Here is a 17,435-nt window from a genome sequence, read left to right as displayed (position 1 = left end):
CCCTCCACCCGAGGTGGATCCACCCCTGCTACCATCTCAGGAGCACCAGCATGTCCTGCCTCAACCCCAGGCCTGGGCTTTCTATAGGCGTATTAATACGCTTAAGTCACTACTATCTTAAAAAACAAAACTTTCCTCTCGCTTACCTTCAGGGAAGCTTTGCCTAGTGCATCCTTCCTTCACTGCAGTCCTTGTCATTTTACATTTGTCAGTGTCACACTCTGATTAAAATATTTTCTCCTACCAAACTATAAACTCCATGACGATAGGGATTATGTCTGGTTTTGCTCATGGTTCTGTTCCTAGGAAGGATCTAGCACTTAGGTGGTACCTGAAAAACACCCGTTTAAATCAGAGGGTGCACATATGTGGACAGAACTGGATTTTCTGAGGGAGAAGATGGAGTCACCGGGTTTGAATAGGGGCTCCCTGTGCAGAGTCCAGGGTGGGGGGCAGATGTCTCAAATGAAGTAGCATCCAGAAGGTGTCAGAGCCTTCTTCTGTACAATTAAATTAGTTAGAATTTCAATCTTGAACCTTACACCTTGGAATGTCCTTTTGAGTTGTGCCTCATTCTTCAGAACTTGACATATCTTTCTATTCCTGCATTTGTGGGCTTTTGAAGGCTGACCAAGCAAGGTAGCATGAAAGAGAAGGGCCTGGACCTCCTGCTTTGCTGAGAGCTTTATTAGAGAAGAGGCTGGAAGAGTCCTGGCTTCCTAGGTGGAACAGAAGGTAGACCTCGACTCGGCTGGGGGCAGTCTCCTTCTCTTGCGTGGAGTGGCACGGAAGACCTCAAGAAGTTTCAACTTCCCCAATGTCCCATCTAGGTTAGCAAGAGCCCCCTCCAGACTGAATTAAGATTAGGCCCCCATTGACACCAAGTTATAATTTTAAAGCCAATAAGTTCCAAAATCTTCTTCACAGTAGTATTTCAATCTGAAATGTTTTCATTTGATTAAATTCCATCCTTATCTTAAGACAACTATTGATATTACTCAGCTTTTCAACTTCTTGAAAAACAGACTCCTCAACTAACTTATTCATTCATTCGTTTATTCAGAAAATATATTTTGAAAAAGTAGCTACAGAACTTACTGTCTCAAGAGGAGCCGTGCAAACAACAGGTCACCCAGTGAGGAAGAACGGAACAGTGCTGCAGCTCTGAGACAGCCAGATCTGGGGGACGTGGGGAAATCTGCACATGGTCTGACCTCCTTCTCACTGTCCCATCTCCTCCGTTGGAAGGCTAACAGTTCAGTGCTTTCATGGAACTTTGCAAGTCTTGTTTTATTTTAGGTTTAGTCTTGTGAATATTAGGAAATAGATTAATAATAGTTTCCCGTTCTCCATCTTTTCAGACTACAAATAATAGGGAAATGGGGTTTTGGTATGGTAACAAGGGAATAAAAAAAGTAAAAATTCAGAAGCTGTGTAATTGCAAATTGCCAAAATTACACGGGACACTGGATCAAATAGTCTCCTCTCTTGTATTAAGAATTAGAAAATGGGCCCAGGGGAATAGAATGAAATTTGGGGGGCAATTACAAGAATTTATCACTAACAAATAGTGTACCTATAATCAGCATTTTCCACTTGAAAGGGGATATATAGTTTAAATGCCTTAAGTTATTTCATTTAATTTTTTTAAACAAATCTATAAATACAGATTTTAACAAGGTACAGTTGTTATTTCCAAATTACAGATGAGTAAACTGGGACATACAGAAGTAATAATATGCCTAATTATTATTATATAACTGACAACTAATTAAGAGCTAGGAATCCAGTGAGTCTGATTCTGGAACTCAGAAACCTAGTGTTTAACTTCATATGTTTTATATCTTGTACATTTGGAAAAAACAAAATAAAAAAATATATATTTAGGCCCTGGACTGTTGGCTCAGCGGTAGAGCATCGGCCTGGCGTGCGGGGGACCCGGGTTCGATTCCCGGCCAGGGCACATAGGAGAAGCGCCCATTTGCTTCTCCACCCCCACCCCCTCCTTCCTCTCTGTCTCTCTCTTCCCCTCCCGCAGCCAAGGCTCCATTGGAGCAAAGATGGCCTGGGCGCTGGGGATGGCTCCTTGGCCTCTGCCCCAGGTGCTAGAGTGGCTCTGGTCGCGGCAGAGCGATGCCCGGGAGGGGCAGAGCGTCGCCCCTGGTGGGCGTGCCGGGTGGATCGCGGTCGGGCGCATGCGGGAGTCTGTCTGACTGTCTCTCCCTGTTTCCAGCTTCAGAAAAGTACAAACAAGGGGGGGGGGAATATATATATATATATATACATATATATATATGTATATATATATATATATATATATATAAAATGCAGTAATTTCTTATTACACGTGTCTAGTTTTGGAGATAAGTCCTTTCATTTTATTTTTCCAGATAAAGGAAATATAAAATTAATACCAAAAAGAGTAAGCTTCTTCCTCTCAGAGAAATGTCACGAAGGGTCAAACTTGCCTTTAGAGTGATTTTATTTTCTGAAAGCTGCCATGCTATTGCGTCACCGGGCAATATCAAATCAATGTCAGCTCTGTTCAAACACCAGTTGTGCAAAGCGAGTCAGAGTAGCTGTAGCCTGGCAGACTCCACCACAGATTATTTCCCTACGTACCAAAGTGATAACTAGCCACCTACTCATGGTGCCTCAACCTTAGAGAAAAAACTAGAGAGAAGATACAAAACATCATTAGGGATCAATCACTTTATTTAACAAATAACTCAGGCACAGAGAGAATGTGTGACAATATGCCAATCATAGGGGTGTTCTTCATTCATTCATTCACTCACTCATTCAACAAATGTCTATGAAGTTCCTATGTGCTAAATGGTATGCCAAATGCCAGGAACACAGATAATAACACAGAGTACTGGCTGCTAAGGGGCTTCCAGTCAAATGGGAGCCAAAATCATGTATTTTGATGTGCTTCTGGAGCCCAAACAAGGATAACTCTAATAATGGGACAGAATGGGGAGAGCTTTGGACTCACATACACCTAAGTTCTAATTCTGCCTCTGCCTCTTGCAAGCTATTTAACTCATTCACTCTGTTTTCTCATCTAAAGAGTGAGGATACAAATACCCACTTCATAGGGTAGTTGTAAGTACTACATTCCATGTCCAATACCTCCAAGTTCTCTTTTCCACCCTTCTTCAAACTTCTCCATCACTCCATGTCCCCAGCCTACCAAGAAAAAAAGTAGCTGGAGGAGTTGGGGAAAGTTTCATTCACTTAAGTGGTGACATGTGAGCTGGGGCTTGAAAGATGAGTAAAAGGTGACGTTGACAGGCAGAAGCAGTAGCAAGGACTTCCAGAAGTGGGGACAGTGTGTTCAAAAGTATGAAGGCCCTGAAGACTGTGGTCATGGGGAGCACGGGATGGTGAATGGTTTAAAATATGGGCTGTATGAGGGCTGCAGTTGACTGATGCCGTGAGTGTCAAGATGGAAAATAAAGGTAGACATGATTGGTCAGCTGTCCACAGGTAATGCTGTTTCCAGACCAGAGAAACAAAAACCAGCCTTCCGGAATCTGGTATTGCTAAGTGTTGCATAGGAAGCACATTCCCCTCTCTGAGCCATATCAGGTGTGAAGTGGGCTCTGTTCCTCCTTTTCACCTCCTGGATGGGATGAGAGTCTGGGCCTTGACATACCAATCTCAGACCCTACAGTTGGGTCTTCTAACATCTTAATTCTAGGTTGATATTTTTATCTTGAGATCCAGTATCTAGTTGCTACGTCATGTGTGAAACTGAGATGATGAGTGATCTATTCAAGTACCTTTTTCCTTGCGTCAGTAAGAAATAGCCCATTTAGAGAGCATCCATTCAACTATAACCATAAGTCATGGTATTCCTCAGTTTCTCACAAAAATCAAACTCAAATTCAGAGAAAAGAAAGTCATTTTACTGACATTAGAAGTTTATAAAGACTTCTGTAATTATAAAAAGATAATTACTTTATAATCATTGTTTTAAAAATCATAATTTTATAGTGAAGCATGCTATTTAGGGTTGGCTACATTGTGGGCAGAAAAAAAAGTCATCAATCTTAATAAAGAAATGCTCAAAAGAAAAGAGAGGTAATATATGGAAAGGAGACATTGAATTTGAAGCCAGGAAACTTTCATGCTCTAGTCTGTCATTTATTGGCTCTGTGCCATTGGAGAAGTCACTTAATTCCTCTGAAACTCATTTTCTTGTCCCATTGAATAGGAAAAGTAATAATACCTACATAGTTGGCTTATTTCAGTATCAAGTAGCATAGTATATGTTAAGGTGCTTTATAACTGAAAGCCATTTTACTAATTATGGTAATAATTAGTAAATGGAAAGATAATCCATGTTACAAGTTATTATCAAAGAAAAAATATTATGTAAAGCCTACTAAAATCACTGCTATAAAACTTTGTAATGATAATCCATAAACCAAGGAACTTCACACATATGGTGTTTGAATAATAACTGTGTTCTATTTCCTTCCTGAGGTATTTGATAATCCTAAAATTAGTAATGGCTGTTCTGTAGCTCATTAGACCTTAGAGGTATTCCTCCAAAAATGCTCATGATCAGAGAGAAATACTGCACATGCCCACTCAACTTAAAGAGCCTGATTAAAACCCGAGGAACCCCATAATAACATTTAATACAATGTTTTCCAAACATCTTGGCCCATAGAACTGTTTTCAAGTGTTAACTTTAGTTTAAAAATGTGTATTTTAAGAATATTTTTAATATAAACTTCTTTTAAAATGAAAGCATCCACAACAAAATCAATAACCAATTCGAGGACCAGTGTTTTAATATGGCTCTGTTTTTAGATTGACAAAGCTCAATCAATTCAGCTTTGTCAAAATGGTAATAACTTCTAACTGCTGTGTAAGCTTTTCTCTCGATTGCAAACATATGTTCCTCCATTACTATGTGAGTCTGTAGTACTCTCTGAAAGTAAGTCAGGAAAAAAATGTGTTAAGAAACTGAGTCCCGCCAAGGATACATAGTTGGTAGGCAGTGCTTCTGAGGTTCAAACTGAAGCTATTTGCTCCAGAGCCAGAGAATGATCTGATGATGAATCAAAATGTGTTTCACATTGTGGTCCTGCATGGACAATCATGTTGCTAGTTAGGGCTGCTTTGCATTCTTTCAAATGCCAGTTTGAAACAAACTCTTGAAGATTGTTGGGTAGATTCACCATAGTCATTAATGGCTTAAGTTTTTTATTATAGTGCAGAAGATAATGGATTATTAATTGTCTCATACCACCCAGACATAGCTCTTCTAAACTCTACTGATGTACCTACAAAAGATGGTGAATTTGAACTTTGCTCAGCACTCCATTGCTTTCTGGATGAATGCAATTCATTTCACCTCATCCCACAACCTGTTAATAATTAATATTAACATCATATATAGATGAGTGACCATAGTTCTCTGGGAAATTAGTCAGTGAACCTGTTTTTGATCTCTTCTGTACTAGCTAAGATAGAGATACCAAGAACTGATTAAATGAGCAGTGCTTCAAAAAGTTGAGCTGTTGTACAGTAAACTAGAATTTGTCTTACAATTGCATTGATTCCATCTTTATTAATGTTTTCTCTGGAAGGGCTTCTAGAAATTATGGTTTTATTTTTACTAAATTTCAGTTGGGACAGGAAGAAATACATATCTTTCCTGAGCTCTTACTAATTCTCTCCCAAGCCTATCAATTTTGACATTGTAGTAGCTTTATATAATCTTTATAAAAGATTCTTAATTAAACAAGAATTAAATGTAGAAGTGTGATAGTAGAAAGAGAAATTACTTTCAACATGTTTAAAGGAACTTCAAAATTATTCTGATGTATTCTAGTTTTACAAAATGGAAACATTATGACAAACTAAAGATATATACCGTGTTCAGTCAGATCGGGGATAATCAGCTTTCATAAAACAGATATTTCTTATATATTCCTTTTAATAATTAATTAATTTGTTTTTTAGGTTCCAAAATGGTAACTCCAGTGAAAATATTTGTTTCATCATCCTTCCATTGAATTTGCATTGTCAGATGGTTTTAGTACAACTTGATGTGTGTATTAGTTGTGTTTTTAATGTTTCTGTTATGTATTATCTGAATGGATTTTTGTTGTTGTTACCCTATTTCTTAAAATGCTAAGGTGCTGTTGGAATTTTAGTTAACAGGAAATGTAAAATGAGAGAATTCTAGGAATTCATTTTATGAACAAAGAGTGAGACCCTTCTGAAAAAAGTTAAATTGAACATTTGAGAATTCAAAAAGTAATCTGTGTTGCCTGGTGAGTTTGCTGAACTATGTAGTCAGGTCTCCACAGGGGAACATTTCCCCCCTAAAGAATGACAAATGAGTACTAAGTAAACAGGGAATGTGAACATACTTGTTACATGGGCTTTCTTGGATCAAGACTTTAAGTTAACATAGAAAACGATTTTAATATAAACATTTTTTCTTAAAATGGTAGGTAATACCTTTAATAAACAATTCAAATTGAAATGCATTTATTATAACCTGATTCCTTGTTCATATATAATGAGGTTTATGCTTATACTGGCTCCCAGGGGAAAAAAAAATCATTCCTATAAACCCCCCTACCCATGCATGGTTAAGTGTTAGCAAGTTATACCCACTTCCCTCTTGCATAAGGTGACAGGTTTTTCATTTGTACTCTTCCCCATCAGCTTATTTTTTTTCCTTTCTGTTAAGTTTTGGTGTGATATCCCCAAACCCAGAGGAAGTGTAGCCACCTACCCGAAAGACTCTTTTACAGACTTCAAAATGAAGATCAACATGTATCCCCGCATATAGGACAGATCCAATAAGTGCAACCTTGACTAATGAGGAAACGTCATCGTCCAGAGAAAACAAAAAAAGCCCAGTCACACAAAGACCTTCCCTGCTTGGGGGGATTTAGGAAAGAGGAAGCAGGAGCTCGCAGTTCTCAGGCTCCGCTCTGGGGGACGAGGACAAGTCAGCCGCACCTGGGAGGATGCTTCAGTCCGCATCTCAGGTTGCCGCCTGGCGATTGGTGGCTAGGTTGGAAGGGAGGGTCCGCAGGAAACGCGACGCTGGGGATGCTGCCCCCTATCACATGATGGAAATTTCCACTCTTAGGCGAAAGAAAAGAAAGAAGGGTCTCTCAATCCAGCCTTTTCCGATACTTCCCCTGGATCCCAGTACGGAGAGGGTAGAAAAAGAGGCGGTGAGTGAAAGTTTTTGTAAGTTCTGTTAGACTTAGAGACTTGTCAGTGTGCAGACTTGTGGCTGCATCCCAGCCGGGATGGGTGCGTGTGTGTTCGCGCACCGGGGAACGTGCACACGTGTGCAGCCTGTCTCCCAACCGTCCGGGACTTGGGTTAGGATCTGAGGCTCTTCATAACTTGTTGACAGTCCCAAATTCTTTATCTTATTATCCGAAGGATCCACACTTTGGGTGGGTTATTGCAGGCTAATGACCGACTGAATAGAAATTAAGTAAACCAAGGCCCACGGAGGTGAAGAAGTCTTTGAGAGGAGAGGCGGCTGTGCCGGGACAGCCTGTCCTGGGGGCGGGGAGGGGGCGGTGGGGCGCCCGACGCCAGGGTTCCCTCCGCGCTGGATGCCGACCCGGGCGGACCGTGCCGCCCCGTCCCCCTGGCCGACGGCCCGACCCGCTGCGGGAGCTGGCTCCGCGCCCCTCGGGGTGGAGCTGGGCAGGTGTCACCCGAGCCGCGGGCCCCGTGCTGCGTCCTCAGGGCTGGGGCACTGGGTGCAGGACCTAAAATAGAGCCGTCGTCCTTGACAGCTGGGCCACGCGGGAGGCCAGCGGGGTTCTCCGGGTGGGGTGGGGGTTCGGCTCAGGGGGCCCCGGGGGGTCTCCTAGGGAGGAGGCCGGCCGGAGCAGCGCCGGGTGCCGGGGCCTCGGCTCGGGGCCGGGCGGGTGGGAAGACTGAGCCCTCGGTCGGTTCCGAGCGGGCGTCGCGCGTGGTCAGAGGGGAAGCGGGGTGGGCGCGGTGGCGAGCGCGACGGTGGGGAAGCCTGTGGACGGAGAGGACTTCGGGGTGTGGAGAAGACGTTCAGCGAGGAGGGGAGGAGGCCAGAAAGATCCGAGTCCGGAGAAATCAGAGGGCGGAGTGGGAAGGACCTGGAGAAAGAGGATGAATGGAGCGCGGAGAGAAGGGCGCGCGGACGCAGGGAGCCCCCGGGAGGGTGGGCTGCAGCGCCCGAGTCCCGAGGCCGAGGGGAGGGCGGGACCCACCGGGACCCACCCGGGACCCACCCGGTGTTCGCGGGGACAGCGCGCGGGGTGGGCTCTCCGCCCGTCCGAGGTGCAGGTGGGCGCCGGCGCGGATGGAGGCACCGGGAGTGGGCCCGCGAACCCCCCGTTCCTCTTGGTGCTTCAGCGGGAAGGTGGGGGAAAAAGGGTCCCTCTGCGCGCGCCGCGCCGGGGCCGCCAGGGCAGCTCGGCGAGCGGCTGACTCGGTCAGAGGAGAGGGGATGGACTGACCCGGGGAACCCAGCCAGGAGACTGTGTCGCCGCTGTGCCGGGCACGTGCGGGCAAGGGGCGGTCAGGGGTCGGGAGCCTGGAGATCCTTGGCCGGGACCCGAGAACCCGGGCGCAGCCCTCCGCAGAGCCTTGCAGAAACTTGAAGCTGGTTTCACCCGAGGAGGAGGGGTTGCCTTTTGCTGTCTGTTTCTCAGGGCAAAAGGTTCCTTTCTACCTGTCTCGGGGACCTTGGGTCCTCAGAAGAGAGGGAAGTGGCAGCTGTGTCCCTGGAGCTGTAAACTGACGGGTCAGGCCCTGCTCAAGGCTGTCCCCTCGCCTGTGCCCCTTTCCCTAAGGCTCTTGGACCTGCACTCTTCGTTATCCACTTGCGAGAGGTGTAGCTTCTCACATTTAATTAGGGGAAGGGGAGAGTGGCCAGGCTTTCACCGTGGACGGCCCGTTTTCCGATTTCCTGATTTGCGATTTTCATCTTGAGTTGCTTCCCCCGCGCACTGCAGACCACCATTATGACTAAAATGTCTTGTGTTGTAAAGCAAGCATCCCACACCTAGATCACAACACCCAGTGCCGGGTAGCTGCGGTTGTAGCTTGGGCTTGTTTCTGCTTTGGTTACATTCTTCTGTAGACCTTAACTTTTGGGTGGTTGGAGTGGGGAAATTAGGCAATAGGTTGTCTCTCCCGCAAACAAATTTAAAAGAGTCAGTGAGGTTGGTGGACTCTCTCTCATTGGAGCATAAGGAGAGAGAGAGAGAGAAGAGAGAGAGAGAGAGAAACTCAAATTTTAATAAATGAAGCTACAGAAAAATCTGTGTTCTTGGTAGAAGTTTATAAGGACAGAGACACAGAATAAAACATCTGCTCTCCCCAGATTACTGAATACTATATGTGTTCAGAGACAGGAAGCTTTTATTCAGCTGATTTTATCACAAACATCAAACAGCAGGAAGACTGGCATCAGGGATAAATAACTTTCCAGGTTGCAGGGATAGGAAGTGAGCTCTTCTGCCAGAGTTTGCAGTGCTCTGGGCTCCAGGGAGGCTAGGCTCTGCTAGACGAACAATCAGAGTGGCTCATATATGTATGATATTCTCTCTATATTATTAAGTGCTTCTTTTATGCTCACATTTACCCTCATAACAACCTTATGAGATGGCTTCCATTATAATACCTATTTTAAAGGCCAGGAAGTGGAGATGCACAGTGTGGGGAACATAGAACATCTTTGGATGCTCTATTTGGACATTAATTATTCCTAAATGTAAATGAACAATTCTTTTTTATTTTGTGCTATCTCATGGGTAGAAGTGAGTAAGTGACTTCTTAGGGACCCAAAGCTGACTTTGTGGTCTGTTACAAACTAATCTTATCTTAAGAAAGCTAATGTCATAATCATTCAGCTAAAACTAAACCTTTGCATCTCCAGGACTGAAGTCTTTTAAACAATAAACAATGGATACTTGAGAAATGCATAGTGCAACTGTGATTACTGGTCAGCTTATCAAATGCTGAAAGCAAGCATAATAAACATAGCAGCATGTGGACTCTGTTAAATTTTTTTTCTTCTTTTTTGTCATTGCCTTTGTTCATTTACATCAATGTTTTTCAGGCACCTGCCCGCCCCACATCCTTCATAATGACTTACTGATATTTTCTAACTATTTTAAAAAGCTTAAACTACTCTCTTTTTACTTTTTTGCACATCTAATGCAATGATTTCTCTAAAAATCAAATATTTAATGGGGTTTAATGACTACGTATTTTAAAATGTATCAAAATAATAATACAGTTTTTAAAAAGGTGCTTCCATGTATCACTTGGAATCATCTCACAGGCCACTGCTGCCCTGAGGACATCTCGCAGGAAAGGTTAGGGGTGGCAAGGCAGAGACCTAAGAAGGAAAAGAAGATTCTCTAAGTCAGACTTTTACATATGCAATTCATATTTAAGCTTCATACAGTACTCCATGCTCTGTGTGCTGGTTCTCTCCCTCTCACAGAGGAGAATATTGAATCTCAGAGAAATTTAGGAAGGAGTCATGGGTCATACAGCTTGTAAACCACAGTGCTGGCATCAGAACTATGCCCCTCTTATGTCAAAGTTCTTACTTCCAGTAAAGACAGCAGCAGTAAGAGAAAGACTACTAGGAGAAAAAAAAACTTAAGGAAGGAAGAGGCTTAGAAAGGTGTTGCACAACAGAGTAGGATGTGAGAGGTGGGAGAATGGAAAAAATAAATCACTTTCATGTGACTGCTAATCTTCCTCTGGTCTTCCTTCCACTATTTTTATAATGACCTAATTTCATCCATTCATTCCACAAACAATCATTGAGTATCATTATCTTCCAAAAACTGCATTAAGGAGTTTCTTTTATCCCTCCTTCCCTAACACCTATCACAGTCCTGGGCAAATAGTAGGTACTCAAGAAATGTTTGTTAAATAAATTGATTAGTCTAGTTGGGGAAAGAACAAATAAACAGTTGCACTAACAGCATGTTAAGGGCCAAAACAAAAATCATATTTGAGTACTCTGCCACTGAATCTGGGTTAGAAAAGGGTCAAAAAACATTTAAAGACTAGATGATGCCTGAACTAGGTGTTTTTTTTTTTTTTCTGGATTAATTTCTTCCCATTTAATTTTTTTTTTAATAAATTTTTATTAATGGTAATGGGATGACATTAATAAATCAGGGTACATATATTCAAAGAAAACATGTCTAGGTTATTTTGTCATCAAATTATGTTGCAAACCCCTCGCCCAAAGTCAGATTGTCCTCCGTCACCCTCTATCTAGTTCTCTGTGCCCCTCCCCCTCCCCCTAACTCTCTCCCTCCCTCCCTCCCATGTCCTCCCTCCCCCCCCAACCTTGGTAACCACCACACTCTTGTCCATGTCTCTTAGTCTCATTTTTATGTTCCACCAATGTATGGAATCATGTAGTTCTTGTTTTTTTCTGATTTGCTTATTTCACTCCTTATAATGTTATCAAGATCCCACCATTTTGCTGTAAATGATCTGATGTCATCATTTCTTATGGCTGAGTAGTATTCCATAGTGTATATGTGCCACATCTTCTTTATCCAGTCTTCTTTTGAAGGGCTTTTTGGTTGTTTCCATGTCTTGGCCACTGTGAACAGTGCTGCAATGAACATGGGGCTACATGTGTCTTCACGTATCAATGTTTCTGAGGTTTTGGGGTATATACCCAGTAGAGGAATTGCTGGGTCATAAGGTAGTTCTATTTGCAGTTTTTTGAGGAACCACCATACTTTCCTCCATAATGGTTGTACTACTTTACAGTCCCACCAACAGTGAATGAGGGTTCCTTTTTCTCCACAGCCTCTCCAACATTTGCTATTACCCGTCTTGTTGATAATAGCTAATCTAACAGGGGTGAGGTGGTATCTCATTGTAGTTTTGATTTGCATTTCTCTAATAACTAATGAAGCTGAGCATCTTTTCATATATCTGTTGGCCATTTGTATCTCTTCTTGGGAGAAGTGTCTGTTCATGTCCTCTTCCCATTTTTTTATTGGATTGCTTGTTTGTTTGTAGTTGAGTTTTATGAGTTCTTTGTAAATTTTGGATATTAGGCCCTTATCTGAGCTGTCGTTTGAAAATATCAGTTCCCATATAGTTGGCTGTCTGTTTATTTTGATATCAGTTTCTCTTGCTGAGCAAAAACTTTTAATTCTGATGTAGTCCCATTCATTTATCTTTGCCTTCACTTCTCTTGCCATTGGAGTCAAGTTCATAAAATGTTCTTTAAAACCCAGGTCCATGATTTTAGTACCTATGTCTTCTTCTATGTACTTTATTGTTTCAGGTCTTATATTTAGGTCTTTGATCCATTTTGAATTAATTTTAGTACACGGGGACAGGCTGTAGTCGAGTTTCATTCTTTTGCATGTGGCTTTCCAGTTTTCCCAACACCATTTGTTGAAGAGGATTTCTTTTCTCCATTGTGTGTTGTTGGCCCCTTTATCAAAGATTATTTGACCATATATATGTGGTTTTATTTCTGGGCTTTCTATTCTGTTCCATTGGTCTGAGTGTCTATGTTTTTTGACAATACCATGCTGTTTTGATTATCGTGGCCCTATAATATAGTTTAAAGTCAGGTATTGTAATGCCCCCAGCTTCATTCTTTTTCCTTAGGATTGTTTTGGCTATTCGGGGTTTTTTATAGTTCCATATAAATCTGATGATTTTTTGTTCCATTTCTTTAAGAAATCTCATAGGGATTTTGATGGGAATTGCATTAAATTTGTATATTGCTTTGGGTAATATGGCCATTTTGATTATATTTATTCTTCCTATCCAAGAACAAGGAATATTTTTCCATCTCATTGTATCTTTTTCGATTTCCCTTAACAATGCTTTGTAATTTTCATTATATAGGTCCTTTACGTTCTTTGTTATGTTTATTCCTAGGTATATTATTTTTTTTGTTGCAATCGTGAAGGGGATTATTTTTTTGAGTTCGTTTTCTAATATTTCATTGTTGGCATATAGAAAGGCTATGGACTTTGTATGTTAATTTTTTATCCTGCGACCTTACTGTATTGGTTTATTGTTTCTAATAATCTTTTTGTGGAGTCCTTCGGGTTTTCGATGTATAGGATCATATCATCAGCAAAAAGTGATAGCTTTACTTCTTCTTTTCCGATATGGATGCCTTTTATTTCTTTGTCTTGTCTGATTGCTCTGGCCAGAACTTCTAGCACCACGTTGAATAAGAGTGGAGAGAGTGGACAACCCTGTCTTGTTCCTGATTTAAGGTAGAAAGTCCTCAGTTTTATGCCGTTTAATAGGATGTTGGCTGATGGTTTATCATATATGGCCTTTATCATGTTGAGATATTTTCCTTCTATACCCATTTTGTTGAGAGTCTTAAACATAAAATTGTGTTGTATTTTATCAAAAGCCTTTTCTGCATCTATTGATAAGATCATGTGGTTTTTGTTCTTTGTTTTGTTGATATGGTGTATTACGTTAACCGTTTTGCGTATGTTGAACCATCCTTGAGATTCTGGGATGAATCCCACTTGATCATGATGTATTATTTTTTTAATATGTTGTTGTATTCGGTTTGCCAGTATTTTGTTTAGTATTTTAGCATCTGTATTCATTAGAGATATTGGTCTGTAGTTTTCTTTCTTTGTGCCATCCTTGCCAGGTTTTGGTATGAGGGTTATGTTGGCCTCATAAAATGTGTTTGGAAGTATTGCTTCTTCTTCAATTTTTTGGAAGACTTTGAGTAGAATAGGAACCAAGTCTTCTTTGAATGTTTGATAGAATTCACTAGTATAACCGTCTGGGCCTGGACTTTTATTTTTGGGGAGATTTTTAATAGTTTTTTCTATTTCCTCCCTGCTGATTGGTCTGTTTAGGCTTTCTGCTTCTTCATGACTCAGTCTAGGAAGGTTGTATTGTTCTAGGAATTTATCCATTTCTTCTAGATTGTTGTATTTGGTGGCATATAATTTTTCATAGTATTCTACAATAATTCTTTGTATATCTATGATGTCTGTGGTGATCTCTCCTCTTTCATTTTGGATTTTATTTATTTGAGTCCTGTGTCTTTTTTCCTTGGTGAGTCTTGCCAAGGGTTTGTCAATTTTGTTGATCTTTTCAAAGAACCAGCTCCTTGTTTTATTGATTTTTTCTATAGTTTTTCTGTTCTCTATTTCATTTATTTCTGCTCTGATTTTTATTATCTCCTTTCTTCGGCTGGTTTTGGGTTGTCTTTGTTCTTCTTTTTCTAGTTCCTTAAGGTGTGAAGTTAAGTGGTTTACTTCGGCTCTCTCTTGTTTGTTCATATAGGCCTGAAGTGATATGAACTTTCCTCTTATTACTGCTTTTGCTGCATCCCAGAGATTCTGATATGTCGTATTTTCATTTTCATTTGTCTGTATATATCTTTTGATTTCTGCACTTATTTCTTCTTTGACCCATTCATTTTTTAGAAGTATGTTGTTTAGTTTCCACATTTTTGTGGGTTTTTCCCCCTCTTTTTTGCAGTTGAATTCTAGTTTCAAGGCTTTATGATCAGAAAATATGCTTGGTACAATTTTAATTTTTCTAAATTTGCTGATATTGTCTTTGTGGCCCAACATATGGTCAATTCTTGAGAATGTTCCATGTACACTAGAGAAAAATGTATACTCTGTCGCTTTGGGATGAAGTGTCCTGTAGATGTCTATCATATCCAGGTGTTCTAGTGTTTCGTTTAAGGCCACTATATCTTTATTGATTCTCTGTTTGGATGACCGATCTAGAGCCGTCAGCGGTGTATTGAGGTCTCCAAGTATGATTGTATTTTTGTTAGTTTTTGTTTTAAGGTCAATAAGTAGCTGTCTTATATATTTTGGTGCTCCTTGGTTTGGTGCATATATATTAAGGATTGTTATGTCTTCTTGATTCAACTTCCCCTTAATCATTATGAAATGACCATTTTTGTCTCTGAGTACTTTTTCTGTCTTGTAGTCAGCATTATTAGATATGAGTATTGCTACACCTGCTTTTTTTTGGGTGTTGTTTGCTTGGAGTATTGTTTTCCAGCCTTTCACTTTGAATTTGTTTTTATCCTTGTTGCTTAGATGTGTTTCTTGTAGGCAGCATATAGTTGGATTTTCTTTTTTAATCCATTCTGCTACTCTGTGTCTCTTTATTGGTAAGTTTAATCCATTTACATTTAGTGTAATTATTGACACTTGTGGGTTCCCTACTGCCATTTTATAAATTGCTTTCTGTTAGTTTTGTATCTAGTTTGATTCTTCTCTTTTGTTTTTCTATCATTTGTTTTTGTTTGTTTGTGTTCCAAACTTCTTTCCTCTGTTGCTACCTTTTTTAAGTCAAGTGTTTTTGTGGTGGTTTTTTTAAGGGTGGTTACCATTAAGTAATGAAAAGGGTACCTACCATATTCATTGTAGTACCCTATCTTATAAGTATTTCTGCACTTCATCATCCTTTGCTACTGTTAATCTCCATCCTCTCCCCCCTTTTTTTCCTTTGTTGTCACAGTTTAAGTTTGGTTTTATTGTGTTCTTGGTGGAGCTGTTACTTGTGGTGTTGTTTTCTTTTGTTCTTTGAATCTGGTTGGAAAACCCCCCTTAGTATTTCCTGGAGTGGGGGCTTTCTGTTGATAAATTCTCTCATCTTTTCTGTATTTGTGAATGTTTTTATATCTCCTTCATACTTGAAGGATAGCTTTGATGGGTATAGTATTCGTGGCTGAAAGTTCCTCTCTTTCAGGGCTTTAAATATTGGGGTCCACTCTCTTCTAGCTTGTAGAGTTTCTGCTGAGAAATCTGATGATAATCTAATAGGCCTTCCTTTATATGTTGTACTCTTCTTTTCCCTGGGTGCCTTGAGAATTTTTTCTTTGTCATTGGTTTGTGTCATCTTTATTATGATGTGCCTTGGAGTGGGTTCGTTGGGGTTAAGAAAACTTGGTGTTCTGTTTGCTTCTTGAATTTGAGGCTTTAGTTCCTTCCACAGGCTTGGGAAGTTCTCGTCTATTATTTGTTTGAGTATATTCTCCATTCCATTTTCTTTCTCTTCTCCCTCTGATATACCTATTATTCTTATGTTATTCTTTCTGATGGAGTCAGACAATTCCTGTAGGGCTTTCTCATTTTTTATTATTCTTGAGTCTCTTTCTTCTTCTCTCTGTTGTGCCTCAAGTTGTTTGTCTTCTATTTCACTAATCCTATCTTCAATCTGGGCTGTTCTGTTAGCTAAGCTTGTTACCTCGTTTTTCAGCTCATGAATTGAGTTTTTCATTTCTGTTTGATTTGTTTTTATAGTTTCAATTTCCTTGGTAATATATTCTTTGTGTTCATTGAGTTGTTTTCTGATCTCCCTATATTGCCTTTCTGTGTTTTCTTGTATATCTGTGAGTATTTTTAAGATTTCTAGTTTAAATTCTCTGTCATTTAGCTCCAAGGCTTCCAATATGTTAAGTCTTTTCTCCATAGATTTTTCCACATCTATTTGTGTTACCTCTCTTTCTTTTGTATCCATAATATTCGATTTCCTCTTTCTTATCGGCATCTGAGGGTGGTCTTATTGATAGCACTAATTAGAATTAATAAAGAGTAAAAAGAAAAAAAAATGGGTAAAACACCCCACAAATAAAAACAGTAATAATTTATTATTTCCCCCTTTTTTCTCTCTTCTCTTTCCCTCCTCTCCCCTCCTCAGGGAAATATCGTGCCTATAATGGAGGGCCTGATTTGGGGTGAAGAGTTCAAGGGGCAAAAAAAGGGAGTAAAGATGATTTGCTTGTAAGTGATGGTCAACTAAGAGATATAATGAGAGGGATAAGAGGGAATCAGAAAAAAGGACCAAAAAAGAATAATAAAGAAGAAAAAATAAAAATAATAAGTAAAAATCTGTTGTATTAAGTGGAGCGAAGACTAAATACAATGGAGACCTTGGGTTGGGAGGACCCAAAATGCCATAAAAATAAACAAACAAGAGAAAAAAAAATAAAAACAAAAGCAAAAAAGAGAAATAAAACCAAAAAAAAAGCCTTGAGTCCCAAATTAACTAATTTGTTCGTGATTGAGGATTATATGGGAGGAAAGTAAAATGAGAAAAGAAAAAACGAATAGAAAGGAAAAAATAAGAAAAAGAGAAAAACGAAGGAAGAAATAAAATAGGAGGAGAAAAAAACAAAATAAAGCAAGACAAAAAAACAAAACAAAAGAGGAGAGAGTGAGAGTTAAGTGTTTTGGAGTATAACCTTAAAGGAGGGTGAGGATGAAGAAGAAAAATAAAATGCAACACTTATGGGAAGTGTAGTTCAAGAAAGGGGAAGCATAAGATGGGCAGAGAATAGAAGGACCGAGGTGGAGGAAATAAAGGCAAAAAGATAGAAGAAACAAGCAACAACAACAACAACAAAAAAAAAATTAGTGGATCAA

Source organism: Saccopteryx bilineata, chromosome 2, assembly GCF_036850765.1.
Source record: "Saccopteryx bilineata isolate mSacBil1 chromosome 2, mSacBil1_pri_phased_curated, whole genome shotgun sequence".
Lineage (NCBI taxonomy): Eukaryota > Metazoa > Chordata > Mammalia > Chiroptera > Emballonuridae > Saccopteryx > Saccopteryx bilineata.
Note: the sequence above shows the minus strand (reverse complement) of the source record.